We start from the raw sequence: 26,153 nt of genomic DNA, 5'->3' as shown, positions 1-26,153 counted from the left end.
TTTATTCATTTTTATTCGTTAGTATTGTTAAAGATTGGGAAAATTTTCAGGTCAGCAAACCTATTAGGAAAAATGCAGTAACAAAGAGAAGAAACATTTACAGTGATATAAAGATGACATCATAAAATGCTGAAAACATTAGCCAGAACCAATCTAATATAACATGGAATAAACTTTTTTAGGAGAAGGAAAATTAGCTAAAAATTTTGCTCTCTGAAAACCAAGTGGAAGACAGACTTGAAATTATATCTATTTCTAATTCCACCCTCTTTTTGTGTGTGCTTACCTCTTCTTTTTCTCACACATATCATTACATGTTTTGCAAAGGAAAAGACAGGGAAAGACAAGAGATCAAATGGGTGTTTGTGTTATGACTTTGTTTTTTATCTTTCTGAAAAGATTCTCAAATGGAACTCTAAAACGAAGGAAAACAAAGATAATGATTTCTTTAAGAAAAAGATGAAAGGAATGGCCTTTATACTTGATTTATTCAACATCTATTTCTACTTAGGGGTTTATTTTACATTTTCCTCCTGTTATATGCTGCTATGCTAAAATGCTGGGATGCAGTATTAAGACAAAAAGGCAAGGATTCCTGCCCTCAGGGAGTTTACAGTCCAATATGGTTCAACATTTTTAAAAATTCTTAAATCTAAGATCTTACATGTGGGAGGTCCCCATCTGAGAATAAGGGCGAAGTAATATTTCTGGGGTAAAGCTTTTTTTTTTAAAAAAAAAAAATCTATATAGGGCTTAACAAGTGTCCTATTCTTCTATTGAAGGACCATTATTTGGGACACATTGAAGGGAAAATAGCCTTCAGATTTTAGATATAGCCCTAATAGATGCTGTATAAGTAGATGGTTAGCTAATGCAAATTACTACTGCAAAGTGAAAACTAAAACATTTACTTATTTGCTTGAGAAGAGAGGATCATTCCGGTAGTAGGAATTTTGGGTGTGTCCTAGTGAGGTCCATTTAATGAAAACTTTTTTTTTCTTTAATGTGTAAAGCCTCGTTTTGTACATTTTGCTCTCATTCTCATGAAATAAATGTCAGTGTCTATAACAATTATGAAATGAAGCAGGGAAATACAATTTCCATGTTAAAAAGGATTACATTAGAATGAAAACTTTTTTTTTAATTGTCTGAAATAATTCCAAGGGTATTTACATGACAAACATTTTTATAATAACCATTTGTATTTTAATTTATGAAGATAATATAATTAAATATGTAGTTAATGGTTAATTAGTGAAGCACATCAGATATGGAGCCAGGAAAGTAAGATTGCTGTTATATACAGATGAATTGAAAGGGAAGGAGCTATTCATTAAGAATTCTCTGTGTGTGGTTTAAGATGACCTCCAGAAATGAAGTCAGCAAATTATTTTATCATACAGCCAATTAAAATACCATCTAAATGTATTATATCATATAGTTTGCTTTTGTACTAACATAGGATCCTGTGTAAAAAAAAATGAGGACACTTTATTTCAACTAAATTAATAATGGAGAGTCAAGCCATTTCTAGTCTGGTTCAATAGCTCAACAATATTATCAAGTTCCTTGGTAGTTTCCATTCTTGTACATTGCCATATGTCAGCAGTGTCTTTCCTCATAGACCCAAGATGGTTGCTGCATCTCCAAGCATCATATCCTGATACTACAATTTCCAGAGTTTCTCTTAAGCATCTTCTTAGAAGGGAAAACATTCTTTCCCAGAGGCCCACAGCAAACTGCTTCTTACAGTTCTTTGACCAGGTTTGTAGGAAACGCTCATACCTAAACCCTGTCTCTGGGAGACTGAAGTTACCCTAATTGGTTTAGCTAGGGAGGAGCTCTTAAAAAGGTGTACCTGCCTAGTTTCCAGTGCTCAGTGTGGCTAGCTCCCATTTGCTTTGTGTAAACTTTAACTGCTTTGTAAAAACATTCTTCAGTGATAAAACCTGTTTTCATAGAAACCAGACTGGTCACGGATGCTGCTAATTTAGAAAAATAAGCATTTAATGAGAGCTTTCTATGTTCCAGCCTTTAGGATAAATGCTACCTGTATTAAATAGCTCCTTAAATCCTCAAACAAACTTTGGAGACAGAATAATTATTATACCCATTTTATAAATGAGCAAACTAAGCTTAGAGAGGTTTGGCCCAGGTTACAGTAAATGAAAAAGCCAGAGTTTGAACCTGGGAAGTCTGAAATCAGAAACTGGACTTCTAACTGTCAACATTGGATATTTCTAAATTTATCTTCTGTAGATTGGCATATAGTAAATATTTATTTATTTATTTATCTGGTTGTGCAAGGTCCTAATTGTGGCATACAAGATTTAACTCCCTGACCAGGAATTCAACCTGGACCTCCTGCATTGGGAGCACAGAGTTTCAGCCAGTGGACCTGCAAGGAAGTCCCCAGATTGGCTTATTTTAAATAAACTGTATCATATTCCTATTTAAATGAGTCCTCTAGTGAATAATTTATAAATCTAATAATCTTTTCTTGACATGAGCAATGCTTACCTACTTTATCAGTTGTACACATCTGAATTTTTGTATGTCAGATTTGCTAAAGATACATGCACCATATATCATCTCTTCAGGAGCAGCTCAGAAATTCTTTTAGAAGTTACATTTCTAAAATTAAAAAAAAAAGAAGTTGCGATTCTATCAGGAAAAGAAAAAAAAGATCAGAGAGTAGAGATGCAGGAAAGCTTTGTTGAAGTGAGTAAATTCATGATTCATAACACTAGGTCAAAAGAGAATATTGGCTTCTATTTCATGACTTACAAGGTACATTTATGTACAAGATGTTTCCACCTTTTCCATCCTTGGGATATAGGGAAGTTTACCCCTCTGGGACATTTTTGGGGGATTCAATGTAGCCTAGATCAGTGGACCTCAGACTTGAGTGTGCACCACCTAACATATAGGTACCTGGGCCCACACCTCGAGTTCCTGGATTAGTGGGTCTGGGGTGGGGCCTAAGAAGTTGAAGCCTCCAGATGCTGCTGATGCTGCTGGTCAAAGGATCACACTTTGAGACTTTGCTTTAGAGAATCAGAGGGTACCTGCCATGGAAAATATTTTGGCTTTGAAATATGCTGAACTTTAAAGGATATAATTTAATAATTGGCAAATATATGAGTAAATACATGTGCAGGATTGAATAGTTGGTCAGAATAGCCTCCTTGAGAGGAGAGCAATGACTTGAAGGAGGAATCATCTTATGTTTCAGCATGAGCATCACATTTGAGACTATTTTTCCAGCAACTCATATTTGTGTGTATTTTTAGCTTTTTTTTTAAAAAAAAAATAGTAATCCATAATTTACAAATTATTTTTAAAAGCAAGTAAAAATAGAACTGAGTTGTGCTCAGTAGCAAGTTACATATGAAAAAGACTTCTGTATCTCGTCATTTTGCTGGGTTTTCTCAAGATTTTATCCCACCACCCACTAAAGCCCCACATTCATTAAAAGGACATGGTTTTGATGAGACTGGGAAAAAGAGGCCATCATGCCAGTGACTTATATTTAGCTCTGAAACTCAGGCTACTGCCCCAATCCACTGGAAACTCTCCATCCGCCTAAGACAGAGGTCACAACCTCCAGCTGAAAAACACTCAAGTACCAAGGAGCCAAGAGTTTAATTGCTTCACTGCTTTGAAATTTAGTTCTGAAAGCTTTTGCTCATTTTTCACTAAAGTGTAAAGTCCAAGAAACAAACCTCCAACATAAATCAGTAAAAAAAAAAAAAAAAATCAGTGAATTCAATGTCCTTAGCATTCTCAGAAGCCTGAATAAACATTGAGTTATCCTTTCATCCTGTGGAGACCCCATCAAGAAGCTGGAATGAAGTACTCGAAGAGGCAGGTCTGAGCTGTTTTCATCCATATCATAAAACATCACTCAGCACCTAGGTAATAATAGACTCAGGTCATTTAAAATGGTCTAAACCTGCCAGAACTGTGCTGTCCAGGATGGCAGTCACCAGTCATTTGTGGCTATGTAAATTTAAATTTGAATTAATTAAAATGAAACATTGAGTAGCTACACCTGGCTGTTGGTTACCATATTGGACAACTAATTTGTGGAACGCTTCTTAGTTGTTCAGGTTGCTGTAACAGAATACCATAAACTGGGTGGCTTACACACAACAGAAATTTATTTCTCACAGTTCTAGAAAGCTAGGAAATCTAAGATCAAGTGAAAGTAAAAAGTGTTAGTAGCTCAGTCGTGTCTGACTCTTTGCAACCCCATGGGCTGCAGCCCACCAGGCTCCTCTGTCCATGGAATTCTCCGGACAAAAATACTGGAGTGTGTAGCCATTCCCTTCTCCAGGGGATCTTCCTGATTCAGGGATCAAACACAGGTCTCTGGCATTGTAGGTGGATTCTTTACCAAGATCAGGGCACCAGCAAATTCTGTGTCTAGTGCAGGCCCACTTCCTGGTTTGTAGCTGTGTCCCACACAGTGGATGGGGTAAGGGAGCTCTCTAGGATCTCTTTTACAAGCGTGCTAATCCCTTTCATGGGGGCTCCACCCTCATGACCCCTCAAAACCCCACCTCCAAGTGCCATCACATCTGGGGCTAGATTTCTGTATGGATTTGGAGGCTGGGGGATATAAACATTCAGTCTATAGTAGTGTCCATAATCGCAGAAAATTCTCTTGGAACTTCAGACCACAGTAGGCTCACACTGTGGACCAGTGCTTCTTAACTCTGTCTGCACTTCAGTTCAGTTCAGTTCAGTCGCTCAGTCGTGTCCGACTCTTTGCGACCCCATGAATTGCAGCTAGTTAGCAGCAGCAGCAGGCCTCCCTGTCCATCACCAACTCCCGGAGTTCACTCAGACTCATGTGCATCGAGTCGGTGATGCCATCCAGCCATCTCATCCTCTGCCGTCCTCTTCTCCTGCCCTCAATCCCTCCCAGCATCAAGGTTTTTTCCAATGAGTCAACTCTTCCCATGATGTGGCCAAAGTATTGGAGTTTCAGCTTCAGCATTAGTCCTTCCAATGAACACCCAGGACTGGTCTCCTTTAGGATGGACTGGTTGGATCTCCTTGCAGTCCAAGGGACTCTCAAGAGTCTTCTCCAACACCACAGTTCAAAAGCATCAATTCTTCGGCGTTCAGCTTTCCTCACAGTCCAACTCTCACATCCATACATGACCATTGGGAAAACCATAGCCTTGACTAGACGGACCTTTGTTGGCAAAGTAATATCTCTGTTTTTTAATATGCTATCTAAGTTGGTTATAACTTTCCTTCTGAGGAGTAAGTGTCTTTTAATTTCATGGCTGCAATCACCATCTGCAGTGATTTTGGAGCCCCCCAAAATAAAGTCTGACACTGTTTCCACTGTTTCCCCATCTACTTCCCATGAAGTGATGGGACCGGATGCCATGATCTTCGTTTTCTGAATGTTGAGCTTTAAGCCAACTTTTTCACTCTCCTCTTTCACTTTCATCAAGAGCCTGCACTTAGAATCACCCAAAAACTTATAAATTAAATGCCTGTGTCCTATCCTCAGAGGTTCTAGCTGATTTCGGTGGAATCTGAGCATAAGTATTTTCTAAAAACTCTCCATGGGGTTCTAACATGCTGCTGGAGTTGAGGATTGCTGAGTGACCCTATGGAACAAAGCCACCACACCAGATACTGGGGCTACCAGTAGATAGTGTTACTACTTCTCATCTCCATCTTTCAAAAGCTACAGTCATCTAGGAAGGGAGGAAGGTTCAGACTGAAAGCATAATTGGACAGTTAAACCAGTTCTGTCCACATGTGCTGACTGCCTAATGAATACCAGCATCAGTTGGAAGAAAAGCAGTCCAGCTGCCACTCTTCAATTATGTTACCTGGCCCTCAAGAGTAAGTCTTGTATATTGAAAGACTATTCTGAAATCAAGTTATTTAAAAATAATATGAAATGTATTGAAGTTACATACCCAAAGGTAGTTCTTCCTTATGTTTTTAAATTTACCTTATAAATCTTGCAAATTTTAGATATCATGGTCCTTTAAAACTTGGTCTCATTTATGGCATTATTTAATTAAAAACCTCCCAACTTTTTATATACATTTTACCTTTACTGCATCTGATTGCTTACTTTGGTACTTTAGCAGGCATTTTGAAGAAGTTAAGAAGGTCTTATCCATCTCATAAATTTAACTTTTAAGTTTATTTATTTTTAAAATTTTGGCTACACTGTGTCTTGGTTGCAGCACATGGGCTTAGTTGCCTGTGGCATGTGGGATCCTAGTTCCCCAACCAGGCATTGAACCCAAATCCCCTGCGTTGGAAGGCAGATTCTCAACTGCTGGATCACTAGGGGAGCCCCTCATACATTTAACTTTTAAATATGGTGATTCTTAAGTTCTCTTTAATGTTTCAATGCTGCATATAAGAAGGAATTCTATTTAAAAGTGTACTAAGCTGACCTTTTACTCCAAATGTTGTGAAACAACAATTACATAAATTTAAAAACATTTCTGTACTTATTCTAACTCTTTATGAAGTTAAAAGATTCTTACCTACTAAGAAAAGAGTTATATCCTACCAAAAAATTAGAGTGTTGCCTTCTCCAGTTTTTTTGTCTACTGAAGTTTCTTGATGAGCACAGGTTTTGATTACAACACAATTAGATCCCTGTCTGAGACACTGTGACATAATGAACCTATTTATGTTCACTGTATCCAAAAAAAAAGTTTTCTCAAAGCCTATTTTCCTGAGATATTATCATATCTTTACCTTTTTTTTCAGTCAAGTTAGAATTGTTGGTCCCCACACAAGTGGCTACATCAATTCAAAGTATTTGGATTCTGCATTTCTTAATCTTTTAGAATATATATAACTGTCCTTGAGAGACCTTTGAACTTGGCAGAGTACTACAGTCCTTCACGTTATGCCTTGTAAGACAATCAGCTCTTGCAGATATTAACGGATAATTAATTGACACTGAATCTCTCTCTTGGCTTTTGTCTATGTGGTCCCAATTTCTAAGGCAATTCTTTTAACAGTTTTTTTGAAGCCTCTCCATACACATTTCTGTTGGAGACATCACAGGAACATTTTAAATACACATTTCTTATGTTTTCATTGGGCATGCAGGATCTTAGTTCCCCAAGTAGGGATTGAACCCGTGCCCCCTGTAGTGGGAGCACAGTCTTAACCACTGGACCACCACTTCCCTACTGGGGAAGTCCCTAAATACCCAGCTTTGACAGATCTGAATTCCTCGATCAGCTCTTTATTATGCCTATAACCTTCAGCCAGTTACTTAATTGTCCAGAGACCCAGTTTCCTCTTCTGTGATATTACCTACCCACCTGACTGCTATGAGATTTGCATTTAAAGCACCTAGAATAATGCCTGACACGACAAAGGCACTCAGTTGTTTTTTTCACAGATACCTCTGGTTTCAGGGATCAAAACTGGCCTTACATTCTGTGATGGAAATTAAAACATTCACCTCACCCTGGTGTATAAAGTTGTTGCGGTATTAGAGAGGCTGTCATCATCCTCCCCATGTCCTTTATGAAGTCATTAAGTCAGTTAGTGCTCCAAGAATTAAGGTTCCTCTGTTAACTGCTCTTCACTCGTTAAATAAATCCTTATCGAGCTTCTACTACATTAAAACAACAACTATATTGGACAGGGCCTGAAAGGATTAAAGGGAGAACAGAAGCGAAGCATTTGGGGATTGGAGAAAACTTCATGGAGCAAGTACTTTTGACCAGCGCTTGGAAGGTGGGTGGGCTTTCAATAGGTAGAAATTGAGAGGAGACATTCAAGTAAAGAAAGTAGTGAGAACACAAGCAAAGAGGAGAGAAAACACTGTGGCACTGGGAGTACCAGCTGGAAGTCCAGTGTGGGCGGAGAGTAAGCTGTGATGTGCGGGGGCTAGAGGCTGGTGGGTGGAGGAAGGGACCTCTGATGGTACCTTGGAACCAGCGCAGGGAGGACTTGGAATCCCAGGCTTGGGAATCAGGATGTCGGTCATTACCCATAAGACATCAGTTCAAAAACTTATAAGTGGCCTGGAAATGGTGATGGGATAAATAGGAAGGAACTACCTCTGTGTTAATAGACATCTGTTTACCCATTAGCCTGGTAGAGGAAAACTCCAGTGGTATAGATCTCTAACCAGATTAAGTTTTGTTGGGAAGAGTGAAAAAGGTTGCAAGTTTGGGACAGTTTTGAGTGCAGTGTGGATGCTGGGCGGCAGGGGGCAGCATAAGGGCACTGAAGAGCTGAAAGTGCATAAGGGATTTATTAGCTTGTTTACTATTTCTTGACAACTGCGAGTTTATAAGACTACTTCTATTGATAATAACTTAGTGTTCTTTTCCCCCAAATGAATAGAAATTTAAAGAGAAAAGAAGAAAAATAACAGGCTGGCTAGTGGCAGAATGACATTGCTGTTCATTTGAGAGCATAAACATAGACAGTTGTCTATATATTATTTGGGCTTCCTTTGTAGCTCAGCTGGTACAGAATCGCTGTATTATTTCCTTTCAAATGCATAAGAACTCAGAATTTTGTATAAAATGTAAAAGTAAAAGTATACATTTCGGGACTTCCCTGGTGGTCCAGTGGCATTGATTCCCTGCTCCCAATGCAGGAGGCCTGCGTTTGAAGAATCCCTGGTCAGGGAACTAGATCCCACATGCTGCAAGTAAGATGTGGTACAGCCAAATATATAATTTTTTTTTAAGTATACATTTCAATTGGAAACATGCCTTTATAAGACACTCTAAGACTGCATTTTTTTGGAAGCACACTTGTTCAGCTATACTACATTAAAGGAACTAGTGAAACAGTGGGGAAAATCTGGAGAATAAAATTTGAGTTAAGTAAGGAATAGAAATTTAAATGTACATTCTATTTTACATGCCAAATATGTGGAATTTCAAATTTTGGATTTTCATGATTATACAAATTTTATTTTAAAAACTATTTTTTTTCTATTATATCTTAAATTCAAGAATAACCACACTAAATTTCATACGATTTTCCTGGCATAATTCACCTCATACGAACCTTTGTTAAAATTCTGATGGTTGGTGATATTAAGAATGGAAAATTGGAAGGACTTCCCCAGTGGGCCAGTGATTAAACTTCCGTGCTACCAGTGCAAGGGGCTTGGATTCCATCCCTGGCCAGGGAACTATGATCCCACATGCCATGTGGCATGGCCCCCCCCAAAAATGGAAAACTGGAATTTCCAGGTAGATTCTTTTTCAGCTCTGGAATTTACCATTGCAAATGCTCCATAGCACTCAACAGAGAATCCCTCTCTCTCTCCAGTGTGTGAGGAAGATGGTATCCCACTGCTTCACACACTGCAGGAGGAACATTGCCTCTCTGTTCCTTCATGATCCTCTTATTGTCCATCGTACGCATTTAGGAGGTCGTGGTCCCTGGGTAGGTCCTTCATGGCTGCTCTTCGCTCCCTCAGTTCACCTTCTCATGTATGCTGCTTTCCATGTACAGCCATAACACCTTTTTTTTTTGTCACCTTAATAGCCACAGAAATTACTTAACACAATTTTTTATTGAAGTACAATATAGTTGATTTACAATGTTGTAATTTCTGTTGTAAAACAAAGTGATTCCATTTTCATCTATATATATACATTATTTTTCAAATATTCTTTTCCATTATGGTTTATCATTGGATATTGAATATAGTTCTGTTTTACAATGTATGTGGTTGTTTATCCATTCTAAAGACAATAGTTTACATCTGCTAAACCCAAACTCTCATTTCATCCTTCTGCCAATCCGCTCCCCCTTGGCAATCACAAGTCTGTTCTCTATGTTTCTATTGCAAAAATAGGTTCATTTGTCATATTTTAGATTCCACGTATAAGTGATAGCATATGGTATTTGTCTTTCTGACTTACTTAGTATGAGAATCTCTAGTTGCATCTACGTCATTGCAAATGGCATTTCGTTCTTTTTCATGGCTGAGTAATTCTCCATTGTATGTACACACACCACATCGTCTTTATCCATTCACCTGCTGATGGACATTTAGGTTGCTTCCACATCCTGGCTATTGTAAATAGTGTTGCTATGAACATAGGGTTACATGTGTTCTTTTGAATGAGACTTTTGTCTGGATATATGCCCAGGAATGGGATTTGAATCATATGGTAATCCTATTTTTAGGTGTTTGAGAAACCTCCATACTGTTCTCAAACAGTGGCTACACCAACTTACATTCCCACCAGCAGTGTAGGAGGGTTCACCTTTCTCTACATCCTCTTCAGCATGTGTTATTCAGAGTTTTTAAATGAATAGCCACATAAATTGATGGCTGACTATTCCATGATTGTTAAATACTGATTTCCAACTTTATTATGGAAAATCTGAAATGGTGAATAAACTTTTGGTTTAAGACAGTTAACCTGAAAATTAGTTCTTAAGTGTCATGAAAAGAGATGAAAAGAAACTACTTTGTGAAGTAAATTTATGACATATTTCCTGTATATTTTATTAAAATCATTTGTCAATCTGAAAACAAAATGATATAAAATTATTTTAAATGTTCCTTTCAAAACAGGATATTCCAGAATACACACACAAGACATACCACCCTATTTGCTTTTATAGGAATTAAGTTCATTAAGGGCAATAACATTTTTTTCTTCTGTATCTCCCATGGTTCATAATACAATGCTTGCACAGAGATGGGGCCCAGTAAATGAAACAATGTCAGGAAACCTTATATTATGTGAAGCCTGTTTTTTTCATTTTTTTCATTTTAGAGTTGCTTTACAATGTTGCATTATTTCTGCTTACAGCAAAGTGAGTCACTTACACATATACATGTTGCTGTTGTTCAGTCACCCTGCTGACGAGTCGCTTCAGTCGTGTCCGACTCTGTGCGATCCCGTAGACGGCAGCCCACCAGGCTCCCCCATCCCTGGGATTCTCCAGGCAAGAACACTGGAGTGGGTTGCCATTTCCTTCTCCAGTGCATGAAAGTGAAAAGTCAAAGTGAAGTCGCTCAGTCGTGTCTGACTCTTCGTGACCCCGTGGCCTGCAGCCCACCAGGCTCCTCCGTCCATGGGATTTTCCAGGCAAGAGTACTGGAGTGGGCTGCCGTTGCCTTCTCCAGTTCAGTCACCCAGTCATGTCCAATTCTTTGTGACCCCACGGACACAGCACGCCAGATTCCCTGTCCCTCACCATCTCCCAGAGTTTGCTCAAGTTCATGTTCATTGCATCAGTGATGCCATCCAGCCATCTCATCCGCTGATGCCCTCTTCTCCTTCTGCCCCTCTTTTTTTTTCTTTTTTTAAATCCCTTTTTAGGATTGCCTTCCCATTTAGGTCACGACAGAGCACTGAGTAGAGGTCCCTGTGATATACAGCAGGTTCTCATTAGTTATCTTTTTTATACATAGTGCGATATGTCAATTCCAATTTCCCAATTCATCCCACACATAACCTTTTTTTTTAATCTTAAAAAATTTATTTATTTATTTATTTGGCTACACTGGGTTTTTAGCTACAGCACATGGGATCTAGTTCCCTGACTAGGGATTGAAAACCGGGACCCCTGCATTGGGAGAGTAGAGTCTTAGTCAAGGAACCAGCAGGGAAGTCCTCACACATAACCTAGTTTTTTGATGTGAGATTTAAAGGGACTCCTCGTACTTTCATCATACTTTTCAAATTGTTAAATTGGTTAAATTATTACTATTATTGTTCTTCTTGATGCTATTTGGTATTTTCTCTCAGTGCTTGGATAATAATACTGTGTTATTTTCTTAGTTTATTACATAGAAATTGTCTGCACTTTTCCAGTGAGAATATTAGACTAGTTGCAGATTTTTTATTTTGTTGTTCAGTCACTCTGTGGTGTCTCTTTGCAACCCCATGGACTGCAGGACACCAGGCTTCCGTGTCCTTCACTTTCTCCTTGAGTTTGCTGGAATTCAGGTCCATTGAGTCGGTGATGCCGTCCAACCATCTCATACTCTGTTACCCCCTTCTCCTCCAGCCCTCAATCTTTCCTAGCATCAGGGTCTTTGCCAATGAGTCAGCTCTTCGCATCAGGTGGCCAAAGTATTGGAGTTTCAGCTGCAGCATCAGTCTTTCCATTGAACAGTCAGGGTTGATTTCATTTAGGATTGACCTGGTTTGACCTTGGTGTCCAAGGGACTCAATATTCTCCAGCACCACAGTTCAAAAGCATCAGTTCTTTTGCACTCAGCCTTTTTTATGGTCCAACTCTCACATCATGGTCCAACTCTCACATCTGTACATGACTCCTGGAAAAACTATAGCTTTCACTATATGGATCTTTGTAGGCAAAGTGATGTCTCTGCTTTTTAATATCCTGTCTAGATTGGACATAGTTCTTCCAAGGAGCAAGTGTCTTAATTTCATGGCTGCAGTCACTGTCCGCAGTGATTTTGGAGCTCAAGAAAATAAAGTCTATCACTTTTTCCATTTCCCCCCCATCTATTTGTTATGAAGTGATGGGACTGGATACTGTGATCTTACTTTTATGAATGTTGCATTTTAAGTCAGCTTTTTCACTCTCTTCTTTCACCTTCATCAAGAGGCTCTTTAGTTCCTCTTTACTTTCTGCCGTTAGAATGGTGTCATCTGCATATCTGAGGTTATTGATATTTCTCCCTGCAATCTTGATTCCAGCTTGAGCTTCATCCAGCCCAGCATTTCGCATGATGTATTCTACATAGAAGTTAAATAAGCAGGGTGATAATTTCCAGTCTCGACTTACTCCTTTCCTGATTTGGAACCAGTCTGTTGTTCCATGTCCTGTTCTAACTGTTGCTTCTTGACCTACATACAGGTTTCTGAGAAGCAGGTCAAGTGGTCTGGTATTCCCATCTCTTTAAGAAGTTTGTTGTGATCCACACAGTCTTTGATTACCAGACTTAATTATTTTGACCATTTCTGCTTTAGCTTTTGTTTCAGTTTGTATCTTTTTTTTATATTAATTATGAATCTTTATTTTTTGGTTTTAATGGTTTTTATATTTCAGTTCTTATATTTGTATGCTACATGGATTTCCCAGCTCACATTTGAATATACAATGCAAGACTAGGGCTTCCCAGGTGGCTCATTGCTAAAGAACCTGCTTGCCAACGTAGAAGACGTGGGTTTGATTCCTGGGTTGGGAGATCCCCTGGAAAAGGAGATAGCAACCCACTCCAGTATTCTTGCCTGGGAAATCCCATGGACAGAGGAGTCTGACAGGCTACAGTCCATGGGATGGCAAAGAGTCGGTTACAACTTAGCAACTATACTAAAAACAATGGCAAGACTACTTACACTGCTAAGTCACTTCAGTGGTGTCCGACTCTGTGCAACCCCATAGACAGCAGCCCACCAGGCTCCCCTGTCCCTGGGATTCTCAAGGCAAGAACACTGGAGTGGGTTGCCATTTCCTTCTCCAATGCATGAAAGCGAAGAGTGAAAGTGAAGTCGCTCAGTTGTGTTCGACTCTCAGCGACCCCGTGGACTGCAGCCCACCAGGCTCCTGCATCCATGGGGTTTTCCAGGCAAGAGTACTGGAGTGAGGTGCCATTGCCTTCTCCAACTGCTTATACTAAGCATCCTTTTTGCTTAATCATCAATTATTACTAATTACAGTATAACATAATACAACTGGGTCTTAGTTGTGGCACACGGGATCTTTAGTTAGCATACAAACTCTTTTCTATGGCATGTGGGATCTAGTTCCCCAACTAGGAATTGAACCCAGGCACCCTGCATTGAGAATGTGGAGTCTTAGCCACTGGACCACCAGGGAAATCCCACAGTATAGCATCTTGACCCACTCACTGAAATTACTCCCCATAAGGCATATCTTCTAGGACTTTATTTGCTCTCAGTCTTCTCAAGGGCCTTCTATACTATGTAAATATATGGTCAGGAAACACTGAAGACATAGTTTCCTAAAAATCTTGTATCTCTAATTTTCTTTTGTTAGTTTTTAGAAAATTTCATGTATCCTCAATTTTTTCCTACCAACTATAGAAATGGGGAGATAATCATCAAATTAGAGTTGGAAGTGTTGGAGGGGATCATTAAGTCTTAGTCCTTTTCAAAGTTGAAAATACTGAGGTCCAGGGAAATTAAAATCAAGATCACACAGCTAGTTGGTGGCAAAGCCAGGATTAGAACCTCCAGCTTCTAAATTAAAATGCTCATAAGTAACTATGTAATACAGATGAGCTAGCTTAGCATGAATTATTTTTGTAATTCATTGATGATGATTATAAAAATGTAACATAGCTTAAAAACTTCTTTGCTTTTAAAAGTAACCTTAAAAACTCACATAATAGAAGCAATATTATCATAAAATTAGACTGTTTTCTCTATATTTACAATTGTTTTGTTACTCCCATGAAGAGTTAAGAAAGACCACTATACAGAATAAAAAAAAAATAATGCTAAAGAACCATTGTTTTTCAAGGACAACATGAAAGTTTAGTTATTTGAAGCAGGGGCGGGGGTGAGCACAGATTATGAAACAACCCAAGAAAATAAAGGCAAAGAGAATTCTGTAAAGATGGAAGAAGGGTATGTAGATGTTGAAGAAACACGCAAAAGTGTCCCCTAAAAGCCTGATGTGAAGAAGCATGTGAGAAAAAATATTCAAGATGGAGCACTCTTTTATTCAGATAGTATTTCTTTCTTTTTAAGATTTGGGTTTTGTATGTTTTTGTTCAACAGAAAGGAGGACTGAACAGATAGGATAAACCCAGTGTAGTGTTTATGTTATAATGAAGGTAATCAGGACCTCTGATTACCTTCACCCTATTTGGGCAGCCAATTTTCCACCCTCACCTGGAAACTGTTTCTTAATTTTTAAGAATACTCAGACTTTTTGATGAAATAATAACTAACACTTTTTGAAATCTCACCATAAGGAGAGGCATTGGAGCCGTCTTGTAAGATTGTATAGGGATTCAGTGAGATCATGCTTCCCTGGTGGCTCAGTGGTAAGGAATCTGCCTGTCAAGCAGGAGATAGGGGTTTGATCCCTGGGTCAGGAAGATCCCCTGGAGATCTTGACTGGGAAAAACCATGGACAGAGCAGTCTGGTGGGCTACAGTAATGGGGTCACAAAAGAGTGGAGTGTGAATAGGGACTAACAACAAGAACAAGGGAGATCACACAGGTAAAGCCCCCTGGCCAAGGTAAGAAGTCTGTGACTGTGGTAGTGTGGCTTATTTATCTATTCACAACAATACTTGGAGGTATGTATTATCTCAGTATTAGAGGTAGAAGTTAAAATTTTATTCAGGTTCACAGAGCTGGGAAAGAGCAGAATTGAGATTCAAACCCAAATCATGTCTGACTGTGGAGCCAGCACTTTTCACCACTGTATTACATTCTTTTAACAATTTTTCTTAAAGCTCCTGCTTATCTCAAAATAATTCAAACTTACCATACATTTCCTAAAATTTTATATTGTGCTAGACACACTCTAAATAATTGAAGAAATATGGCAAGATAAATTAAAAGGAGTGAAAGAAAAAGGCTACTGAAAATAGGTAAAATGAGTGAATTTTGGTGTTGCCTTAAATATTTCCTTTTTAAGGAAGTGCTTAAAGGGCCTTAGACTAGGAATGAAATCTTCTGTGATCAACTGCATGATTTGAACAGCTGAGGGATCTTGTGTTTCAGTGGGAGCAAATATATGTATGCCCTTCCTAACCACTAGGGTGAAGTTGAAATAATATAGTCTTCCCTTGTATATTTGTGTGGGAAATTAAAAAAAAATACTTTGCAACTATCGGTTTTTTTTTTTTAAACCATACTATGTTTGTTCTTCATATTGGCCTAAGAAGGAGGAGAAAAAGTATTCTTTAGACCAAGCATGTCATATCACTCAGTCATGTCTGACTGTTTGTGGCCCTCTCCATTAATTCTCCAGGTGAGAACACTGGAGTGGGTTGCCATTTCCTCCTCCAGGGAGTCTTCCCCACCCACAGATCGAACCCAAGTCTCTTTCGTCTCCTGTACTGGCAGGCGGATTCTTTACTACTATGCCACCTGGGAAGCCAGACTAAGCATAAGAGATGCTTAAGGCCCCATGATGAAATCATTTCTGTAAGCTTATGCTGCTGGTAAAGGGTAGGCCTGAGATTAGCATCTGGATCTTTCAACCTGGAAGCCAGTGTTCCCTCCAGTGGTTAATGCTGTATCTCACTATGCTCTGTTGCTGCTTTGAATGCAAAATGTTATTTATCATTGGACTCTCTTTTTACACAAAGCACTTACCCTGAGAGAAACAGTAGCAACCTGTACAGAGAGGCCCTGACCCCCTGGAGAGCTTGCTTGACCAGATTTGGAGATTAAGCCCTCACTGGGCAACAGCCTGGTGAATCAGTTGTCAGTGCGGGGTGGGAGTGGGGTTTTAGGGGGCGGGGAGGGGTGGGTACTGTAGAGCTCCTTGTAGATTTCAACATAAGAAACAAAACTTTTACACAGAAACAAAACAGAAAGATTCTAGAAGATGGGTATAATAGTTTACATAGATTATTTTATATATATATCTTGGTCTGTGGTTTCATTTGAGGATTTCTTAGTTTTGTTTTGTTTATTTAGCCAAGAGTGTTGAAACCTTTACAATCAGTGTTACCTTTTATACTGTGTACAAAAATAAAGCTCAGAAAAGTAAAATGATCTATTAACAGGAAGAGAATAAAAAATATCCTTTTTAAAAAAATAGCTCATGTGTAATGAGCATGACTTTTGTGTCAGGTCCATGCTAAATTCTTTGCTAATGATTTCATTGAATCAATGTAACAACCTAGGTGATACATTGTGTTAGGAGTCCCATTTTATGGATGAAGTAACTGCAGTTCCAAGAGCTTAAGTTAGAGTTAAAAAACATCTCTGAAGGTCATGGACAGGAGGCCTGGCATCCGATTCATGGGGTGGCAAATAGTCCGACTGGACTGAGCCACTGAACTGAACTGAACTGAATCAAAGTTCCATATGTCCTTTATAGTAGAGAAACTTTTAGAAAGAAATGTAGATAAGCATTTCAGTTAATTTAGTATTAAACACCAAATACATTGCCAAAGTATAGCAACCTGCACAATTCTAGTGCCTGTCTTACTTGTACTGTTTTTAGCAGGATAAAAATCTTAAGAAGTGGTAATACAGATACATTTTTACATTTATAAGAACTTTATGCTTTTTCAAAGTTCATGTCAGACTTCCTAAGTAATCAAATAACTTGATCAGAAAAAAAACTTCTATTTCCTTGAATTGCCTAGGTTAGAATTTCCCAAGGTGTGCGTTTTCTTTTAATACTGTTTTCAAAGTTTTATTTTATTTTTGACTGCGCTGAGTCTTTGTTACTGCACACCGGTTTTCTCCAGTTGCATCAAGCAGGGGTTACTCTAGCTGTGCACCGGCTTCTCATGGTGGCGGCTTCTCTGGTTGAGGAGTATGGGCTCTGGGGTGCATGGGCTCTGGAGCGTGGTGTGCAGGCCTCGTTGTTCCGTGGTATGTAGAATCTTCCCAGACCAGGGATCACACCCATGTCCTCTTCATTGGCAGGCGGATTCTTATCAATTGAGCCACCGGGAAGTCCCAAGGTGTACTTTTATAAAATGAAAGGTAGTAGTTGATAGTACATGGTAAAGGGTTGCAAGGTGAGATAACTTTGGAAAATACTGTTCTAAGCATCAGTATTTCTGCAAGACTTCTTTGAGCCTGTACATTGTGAGCCTCTATGTATTTTAAAGAGGCAGTTATTTCCCTGACTTACTGGTTTTATATGGAGCTCTTTATGGAACTCTCATCTCAGAACATAACTTCTCAGATTAGTGCTTTATGAAACATACTTCTGAAAAACACTAAGCTAACATCTGGGAAGAATATTGAATGAAGTGGGACTATCTCAAATTATATTGAGAAGTGAGGATTACAAGATAATGGACAATATTATTCCAATGTTATAAAACAAGAAAGTGAAAGACAAAGCCATGAAAGACAGGAAGGAATAAAAACTCCAAAAAAGTTAATGGGCTTTATTAATAAATCTATTAAAGTCAAAATATGTGTCCAAATATATGTGCTACCACAGTATCCTTGAGTTGTTTATGGCTGATGAGTCTAGTGTTACTGCTGCTGCTGCTAAGTCGCTTCAGTCGTGTCCGACTCTGTGTGACCCCATAGACGGCAGCCCACCAGGCTCCCCTGTCCCTGGGATTCTCCAGGCAAGAGGAGTGGGTTGCCATTTCCTTCTCCAATGCACGAAACTGAAAAGTCAAAGTGAAGTCGCTCAGTCGTGTCTGACCCTCAGTGACCCCATGGACTGCAGCCTACCAGGCTTCTCCATCCATGGGATTTTCCAGGCAAGACTCCTGGAATGGGGTGCCATTGCCTTCTCCAAGTCTAGTGTTAGGCAAGCCTAATTCGGAATAAATTTTAAGATCTTGATGTGGTGTATATACCTTGGTCAGTAACTCACTTAAGTCCAGTTGGTCTTTTATTTATTAGTTTCTGCAATTTTAAAGATGGAAGATATGGTTTACTTCGTCTTGTTACCAGGATTTTGTGAAGACTGGAGACATAATGCAATTAATTTTCTGCTAATGTATAACATGGGAGGTGCTGATGATGTGTCCCAGAACCTGATTTATTTTTTGCCCTCCAGGTGCTCTTTCTCCTGTGAGCAAGTACATAGAAAAGTCTCACAAGAAGGCACTTCAAAACTTGACCTGGTTTGACTTGCCTGGTGAATGATTAACATGTTTCAGGCACCGCTTAGCCTGTGACTCCTACAGTTGTCTCGGCTCACCAGAGTGAATTTCCTGCCCACGCCGTCTGATAGAAATCAGGGTTGCTCTGTCTCCAAGGACCTCCTCCTTCTTTCGGTTTCTCCTCACTGATCCCCTCCTTGAATGGTCACCTGGCTTCTTCCCACCTCCTTTGGTCTCCTTCCTCCCCTGTCTCTCGGTCGTTGGTGTTCCCTGGGGCTCCTGTCCCCAGCCTCTTCTCCTTGCTCCATGAATCATTCTTCACACCTGTCACCTCACTCCTCAGCTTTGAAATCACTCACTTTCCCTTCCTTTCTCTGGATGCACCAGGGTGCTTGTGGAAGCAATTGACACAGTGTCAGTCAATGTATGGTAAGGAAGAATGCATCCAGTGAAAGTAAAATGTTTATTTCACTAATGTTTCAGGGGACTATATTAATAGAAGTAATTTCCTTTCTTGGATCATGGGAGCAATGAGAATTCACACAGTCTCTCTCTTGAATGTCCTCATCCCTGTCCATCTTTCTTTGTCTACCACCCACTGGTAACTTTCACTTAATGTTTCAGCACAAATTTCTACTTCATGAGCAGTTTTTTCTCATTTCTCTGAGTTTCATCCCTTCACCCCTCATGTACCATTTATACTATTACTGATCACACTCAACTAGTATGTTTTATGGGCTCAAGACTGTAAGGCACAGAGGTTCCTATTTTTCCCTGTCCCCTCCTTCTCATTTTTATCCTTCTGCCCTTTACAAACTTGGACCCACACCCAGGCTACAGACAGTGTCAGTAAGTGCCAGTCATTGGATTCAATAACATAACAATAAATTATCAAAATCTAGTTTAGAGAAATACTACCAAAATTTTTTAGTGTATGTGGTTTAATTTTTTCTAATTTTCTAATTTTCTAAGATGGACTTCTATTCTTCTAGAAAATTAATATATATGACATTCTTCTCTTAAGTACTAAATTATTATTTAAGTTCCAGATGATTTCCTATTTATGCCTCCTGCCACTGGTGGCTCAGACAGTAAAGAATCTGCCTATAATGCAGGAATCCAGGTTCAATCCCTGGATTGGGAAATTTCCCTGGAGAAGAAAATGGCAGCCCACTCCAGTATTCTTGCCTGGAGAATTCCATGGACGTAGGAGTCTGGCAGGCTACAGTCCATGGGGTCGCAAAGAGTTGGACACGACTAAGCAACTAACACACACAGTGGCTACCTCCCCACCTTCATCTAGTGGTGTCCTCGTTAAAATGCTGCCATAGAGGACTCCTCAGCTGCACACCTAGGATGGTGAAGGAAAGATTGGACTTAGGGGACCTGGGATGGTGGTCTAAATTTTGGCAAAATCCTTGCTGTGCTAGGAATAGGTTTTCTATAAATTTAGGATTTTATGTTACACAATAAGATGTATCATATTTCATTGTCTTTTTTTTTTTTTCTAACCTCAGTAGAAATGCTGAAACCATTCTGTGGATTTTGTAAAATTTTAATTCATTCTCAGACAGACTTGTTTGGTTTTAGTCATGTATATTGGAGACACAGTTAAACTGAAGTAATTTTGAGTCTGTCCTGCTGTAGTTTGCTAGGGTTAATAATTTGTCTTTTATTCTTTTAAGGTAAAGGCAGACTATTTCTGGATGTATTCTGAACTATCCTATTTTCTACAAGACATTGTTCTTAAATATTATATAGAGAATTTCATGCATAAATCAATTCTGTAGAGAAATCAGCCATTCAGATATTATTCCTGTGACAACCTATTAAAAATGCTGCTGTTTAATTGCAACATTTGCTTTCCAACATACAGCACATCATAAAAGGCTTCTCTTTTTTATTTTCCTAAATGTTATATTGGAAGAATTACTTGATGCCATTTCTTTATATAGCTTATCATGAAATAAAAAGAACGGGAAGGAAAATGATTATTGCAGGTGAAAATGTTTTTAGTCCTTTGGCACAGTGCTCTCAATTAAAGCACTGTATCATTTTTAATGTTGAGAGCATTGTGCATTACACATCTTAAAGAAATTAATTTCACATTTCCCAAAGTAAATACACAGTATCTTACTTTATTCTTAGCTCTCAGCTCTGTCTAGCTCTCAGTAAACATCCAGAAAAGATTTGTTGAATGCTTGAAAGGAAGAAGAATCTGGACTCCAGCTTGCAAACTGAAATCATGATTTTTTTTTTAATCTTACTGTCCCATCAATGAGAATTTAACTTCATTGGATTACTATACATTCTTGCCTTCCTTCCCTCCTGTCTCAGAGGAAGACCGTGCTAATCTATTTACATGATTCTTTGCTGTCAACAAACATACCCACATCTTTCCCATCTTCAAGAACAACAAAAGTGATGACCTGAAAAGCCACACACACACACACACACACACACACACACACACACGTCCTTTCTTTCTCTCTCCTGACCCAGGCTCACTCTCAGTTCACTCTTCACTTCAGTTAATCTGGTTTCTGAGGCTCCAATGTGGAATTAGAACCCAGAGACTCTGGACTCAGCATTACCTCTCACCAGCTTTGTAATCACAGCCAGGACGTGCAAACTTTCTAACAGGATGCACTTCATAGATACTGAGAATTAAGGGAGATGACACATTTTAAATGTAATTTTGCATGGCCTGACACATAGTAAATGTTCAATAAATGGTAGTTACTGTTCTTACTGATTGAACGATATAAGTTCAGAGATGAGAAAGATTGACGTAGACTTAAGAATGATTTTGAATTCACCTAACTACTTACTCATTCTTCAGATTAGGAAATTAGAACCTAGAGAAGTGATGTTGTCAAAGTGTCATGAAGGAGGTGATCTCTGAGTCGGATTTTGAAGGATGATAACATCTATTGAATGTTTACTGTGGGCCAGAGACCATATAAATGTTTGACCTGGGTTGTTTTATTTAATCTTCAAAACATTCCTGTGAAGTAGCATTTCAGTAGCTAGAAGCAGATGGTCTGAAGCTGGACGGGGAGAACAGAGAGAAAGGAATAAAGAAAAATCTGGAGGCAGGAAAGACTTGGCTGATTTCTAAAGATGGTGATGAGACGAACCAGCCAGAGTGAAAAGCTTGTTTGTCTAAGCATTAAGGAGAAATAATGTTGGAGAGTGAGGCAAAATTATGAGGCCTCAGCAATCATGCCCCCCTGCAAAAAAAATGGCTGTCTAATGAGCAAGATGAATAAATGACTTGGAGAAGGGAGGACACAGGCAGAAGTGGGGTTTTAGCCACTCTGATTTGGAGGCATGCAGGGCACTTCAAGGGCTTCCCAGGTAGCTCAGTGAGTAAAGAACCTGCCTACCATGCAGAAGAAGGGAGAATGCATTCTACAATGCAGAAGACGCAGGAGATATGGGTTCAGTTCCTGGGTCGGGAAGACCCACTGGAGGAGGGCACAGCAACCTATTCCAGTATTCTTGCCTGGAGAATCCCATGGACAGAGGAGCCTGGCAGGCTACAGTCCATAGGTTGCTAAGAGTTGGACACGGCTGAAATGATGGAGCACGCATGCATGCAGGGTACTGCGAATCCCTGAAGGGTGGTCTGTACTGTACACAGCTGTGTACTGTGTACTGTATCTACACAGCCCCAGGGACCCACAGCCTCCACCAGCCACTGCTGATCCCCACCAGGCAATGGTCGGAGAGTACAGCACAGATTTCTATGTAGAAGCTTCACCAAGGCTTATTGAAGGAATGAGTGACTGAAGGAGGACTTGGACTGAAGGTTGTTTCTAGGTGGGAAGTGATGAGAGCTGAGATGATGGTGAAAACAATGGGAATGGAAATAAGGATGCAAATCCTAGATGCAGTTTCAAAGAAATACTAAGACTTGGGCTCATATTGGGTATAAACTAATAAAAGGAGCTGTATGTCAGGTTTATTGTATACAGCAAAGTACAGCGTCAGTATAGCATTTGACACATTCTCGATTGTTGTTTAAGCAGACGTTCTGTATTTGGTTTGTGTTTTTTTAAAAATAGTTTCATTTATTTACCTGGCTGCTCTTGGTCTTAGTTACGGTGCACAGGATCTTTAGTTGCAACATGTGGGATCTAGTTCCCCAGCCAGGGATCAAATGCAGGGCCCCTGCTTTGGGAGCATGGAGTCTTAGCCACTGGATCACCAGGGACATCCCAGACGTTCTATACTTCTAAACCAATAGAAATGAATCAAGTTTCAAGGTGATGATAGTATGTGATTATTATTGCCATTAAAATACGTCCTTGTCCTTTCTGCTCCTACTCCTTCTGCCCAAGTTCTTGACAGTTTTATCTCACACCTGGGTTGTTGTCATCTCCTACTGAACCCTGGCCAAGTCAACCTTCTCATCTTCACACATGCCTGCTGGTTGCCTCCTCCCCATTTTCTGTCCATAGAGTTGCCCTCTTCTATGAAGACCTTTTCGTCTACCATTTCGTTCCCATTACCAGTTGGAGTAGTAGTCATCCTTCAGAACCAAATAATGTGCTGTCAACATAATGTCTGATCAACACACCTAGACTGCTTTCCTTCTGAACTCCCAGAGCACTGCATGTCATTATCAGCCTGGTCCTGGTCATTTTGTTAAGTGGACATCCCTTTATCAGTATTGTATTTATAGCCTCGGCAATGATGGTACTGTGTGTTGCCTAGTTATGTAATAAATATTTGTGGCATCAATCCAAAACTGTATTAAATACTGCAAATTCCTTCCCAACCCAAAGTTTCCCTGTGGGTAAAGGTTCATATATATAGCTTCATGTTAGCAGTATGTATCTTTTGGAAGATGGAGAATTTCGTATCACTGTTGTTGGGGATACTTAAGGGGAAAAAGGAAGTTTTAGCTGGGAATAGAAAAAGTGAAAGGCCGGGCAGGATTAGTCATTCTTGCAGGTGACTTTTTGGTTGGATAAAGGATGCTGAGGAAAATTAAACTGGAGCCTTTACTGCCACACTCCCTGCCCCATAGGAGGGAGGATGGTGAACTGAATCTAAGAGGTTTGGAACTGCAATCTATGGGTCTTTGGGAACCAAGTAAGATCTGCAAATCAGAAATCCAGGGCATTGAGCTGAATGGGGAGCAGTGGCAGAAAGAAAATGTCTCCTGGCAGGCAGACCACCTGCAAAAGGCAAGCTTAATTTGTAAGGATCTCTCTGAACCCTCCATGAAGTGTGAGTCTAGAATTTCTATTGAACAAGGAACTTAGTTGTATAGTGCCCATTATTGTTTGTGTTGTTTAGTTGCTAAGTCGTGTCCAACTCTTTGTGACCCTATATAGCCCATCAGGCTCCTCTGTTCACAAATTTCCCAGGCAAGAATACTGGAGTGAGTTGCCATTTCCTTCTCCAGGGGATCTATTGTAGGATATAGAAAATGTTATCTATAGGCTGTCATTGTTTTTAATATCTGTTTATTTGGCTCTACTGGGCCATAGTTATGGCACACGGGATCTTTAGTTGCAGCCTGCAGACTCTTAGTAGCAGCATTCAGGATCTAGTTCCCTGATCAGGGATCAAACCCAGGCCCCCTGCATTGGGAGCATGGAGTCTTAGCCTCTGGACCACCAGGGAGTCCCTATAGACTTGTTTTAGTGAAGGTCATATATATATATATATATGTACTATATATATATTCATTTTCTTGGTGCTTCAGTCATGACTTAAGACTATTTTAGTTCTAGGTTCCTAAATCAACTGAATTCTGCAAGGATTTTCAGAAATACAGTAGGTAGCCTGGCGAGACCTACCATACAAATATTCAGCCAGTATTTTCAGAATTGTTAAATGTGGCTAAGTAGCTGTCCTGGTCCATGGTGTGGTGAGGATTGTTGTTTTGTCACTAAGTCTTGTCCATTCTTTTTTGAGACCCCAGTGGACTGTAGCCTGCCAGGCTCCTCTGTCCATGGGCTTTCTGAGGCAAGAATACTGGAATGGGTTGACATTTCCTTCTTGGGGGGATCTTCCCCACCCAGGGATCCAACCCAAGTCCGTGCATTGGCATTCCGGTTCTTTACCACTGAGCCATCAGGGAAGCCCCACTGAATAATTAGCAGGTACTCAGAGGGCCCCTGAGGTCTCAAAAAAACGTTTGCTGTTTGAGTCAGTCAATGCATCCTCTTAGTTCAGGACTTGTAGGTGAATGTCTGCTACACAGAAGTGAGCTGTCAGTATTTGAGTTTGATGATAATTTTGGAGAACTACAATCCCGTTTTCTCCTTTCCTTCTCCCCACCCCATCCAGGTGGTAGCTAAACCAGACTGAAAGATAGCACCTTGCTTCTGTGCCTCAAGCTAATAACAGTTCCCATCCAACCCATTATTTAAGAAGTGATTATTTTTATTATGTGTCCCCTGGGGAGAAAAGCGGAGGTACAGAGCATTTTTGGATCGCGGTGAATATTTGAAATTTTGCTGCCAAACCTATTAAATCCACCGCAACAGTCTTTCGGGTTTTAAAATATTCTGCTGGAGAGGGCTCTCTGGATACTCATTTTCGTGTGTAATATAAACCACATGGTAGCCATCATATCCATCTAAATACCCTTCTAATAGTTTTTCTTTCTAAAAAAACATTTGGGGGGGGGGTTGGCAGGAGTGCTGTAAGTCTTCAAATAATTGTAAAAAGTTTTTTAGAGGACAAGTGTCAACCCATGGTTAAATAAGGTAAAGGTAAAAATAAGTGTCAACCCATGGTTACGTTGAAGCAACATTTTCTTCCAGTGCAGAAAAAATCATCCTGCTCTCAAAATGTGAACTAGGTCTTGCTTTTATATTTTTTCCGTGAAGGGTTACGGTGCCCGATAATTATTATTCCCTTTGCTTCGATGACAATAAACTTGATTGTGGGTCGATAAAAATGCAGGATGAAAAAATAAATAAAACCACCAAAACCCTTTGGAGCAAACGTAGGACGCCTCTTGTTTACACTGAGCGCAATGATGGGAACTGACCTAGGATCCAAGCGGAGACGATCAAATACCGTCCAGAGTTTCCTTACACGTCAAGATAATGGCCGGTTAAAAAGTTCACTCAAAGTAGCATCCCGGCCCGAATGGCGTCTGTAGTTTCGTTATAAAACTTGAGACGCCGCGCCGGCCGGGGCTGGGGGCGCCCGCTCTCTCACCCAGGGCCGGGTCGCCAGCGCTGACAGGTGCCCGGGGCCGCCGCCGCGCCAAGAGCCGGCGCGCGGGGGGCGTGCTGTAGTTTCGCTGCACCCTCGCCTGTCAGCCGGCGGCGCCGGCGGGAGCGAGCGCGGGACGGCGGGCGCGCAGGGCGGGAGGCCGGCCGTGGTCCCCGGCGTCCGAGTGCCCCGCGCGCCGCCCAGACCCGGCCGGTCCGCCCGCGACCGCGGGGGCGGGGGCCGAGCT

At 40.1% G+C, this 26,153-nt stretch overlaps 1 protein-coding gene across 1 annotated transcript in view; it reads left to right on the top strand.

Annotated features, from left to right (window-relative positions):
• EPC1 (enhancer of polycomb homolog 1) overlaps positions 1 to 26,153 on the top strand; it is a 99,203-nt gene that overhangs the window by 3,330 nt on the left and 69,720 nt on the right. The window lies entirely within an intron of this gene.

The sequence above is a fragment of the Oryx dammah genome, unplaced genomic scaffold, assembly GCF_014754425.2.
Source record: "Oryx dammah isolate SB20612 unplaced genomic scaffold, SCBI_Odam_1.1 HiC_scaffold_10, whole genome shotgun sequence".
NCBI classification, from domain to species: domain Eukaryota; kingdom Metazoa; phylum Chordata; class Mammalia; order Artiodactyla; family Bovidae; genus Oryx; species Oryx dammah.
This window is presented reverse-complemented; position numbering and strand designations above follow the sequence as displayed.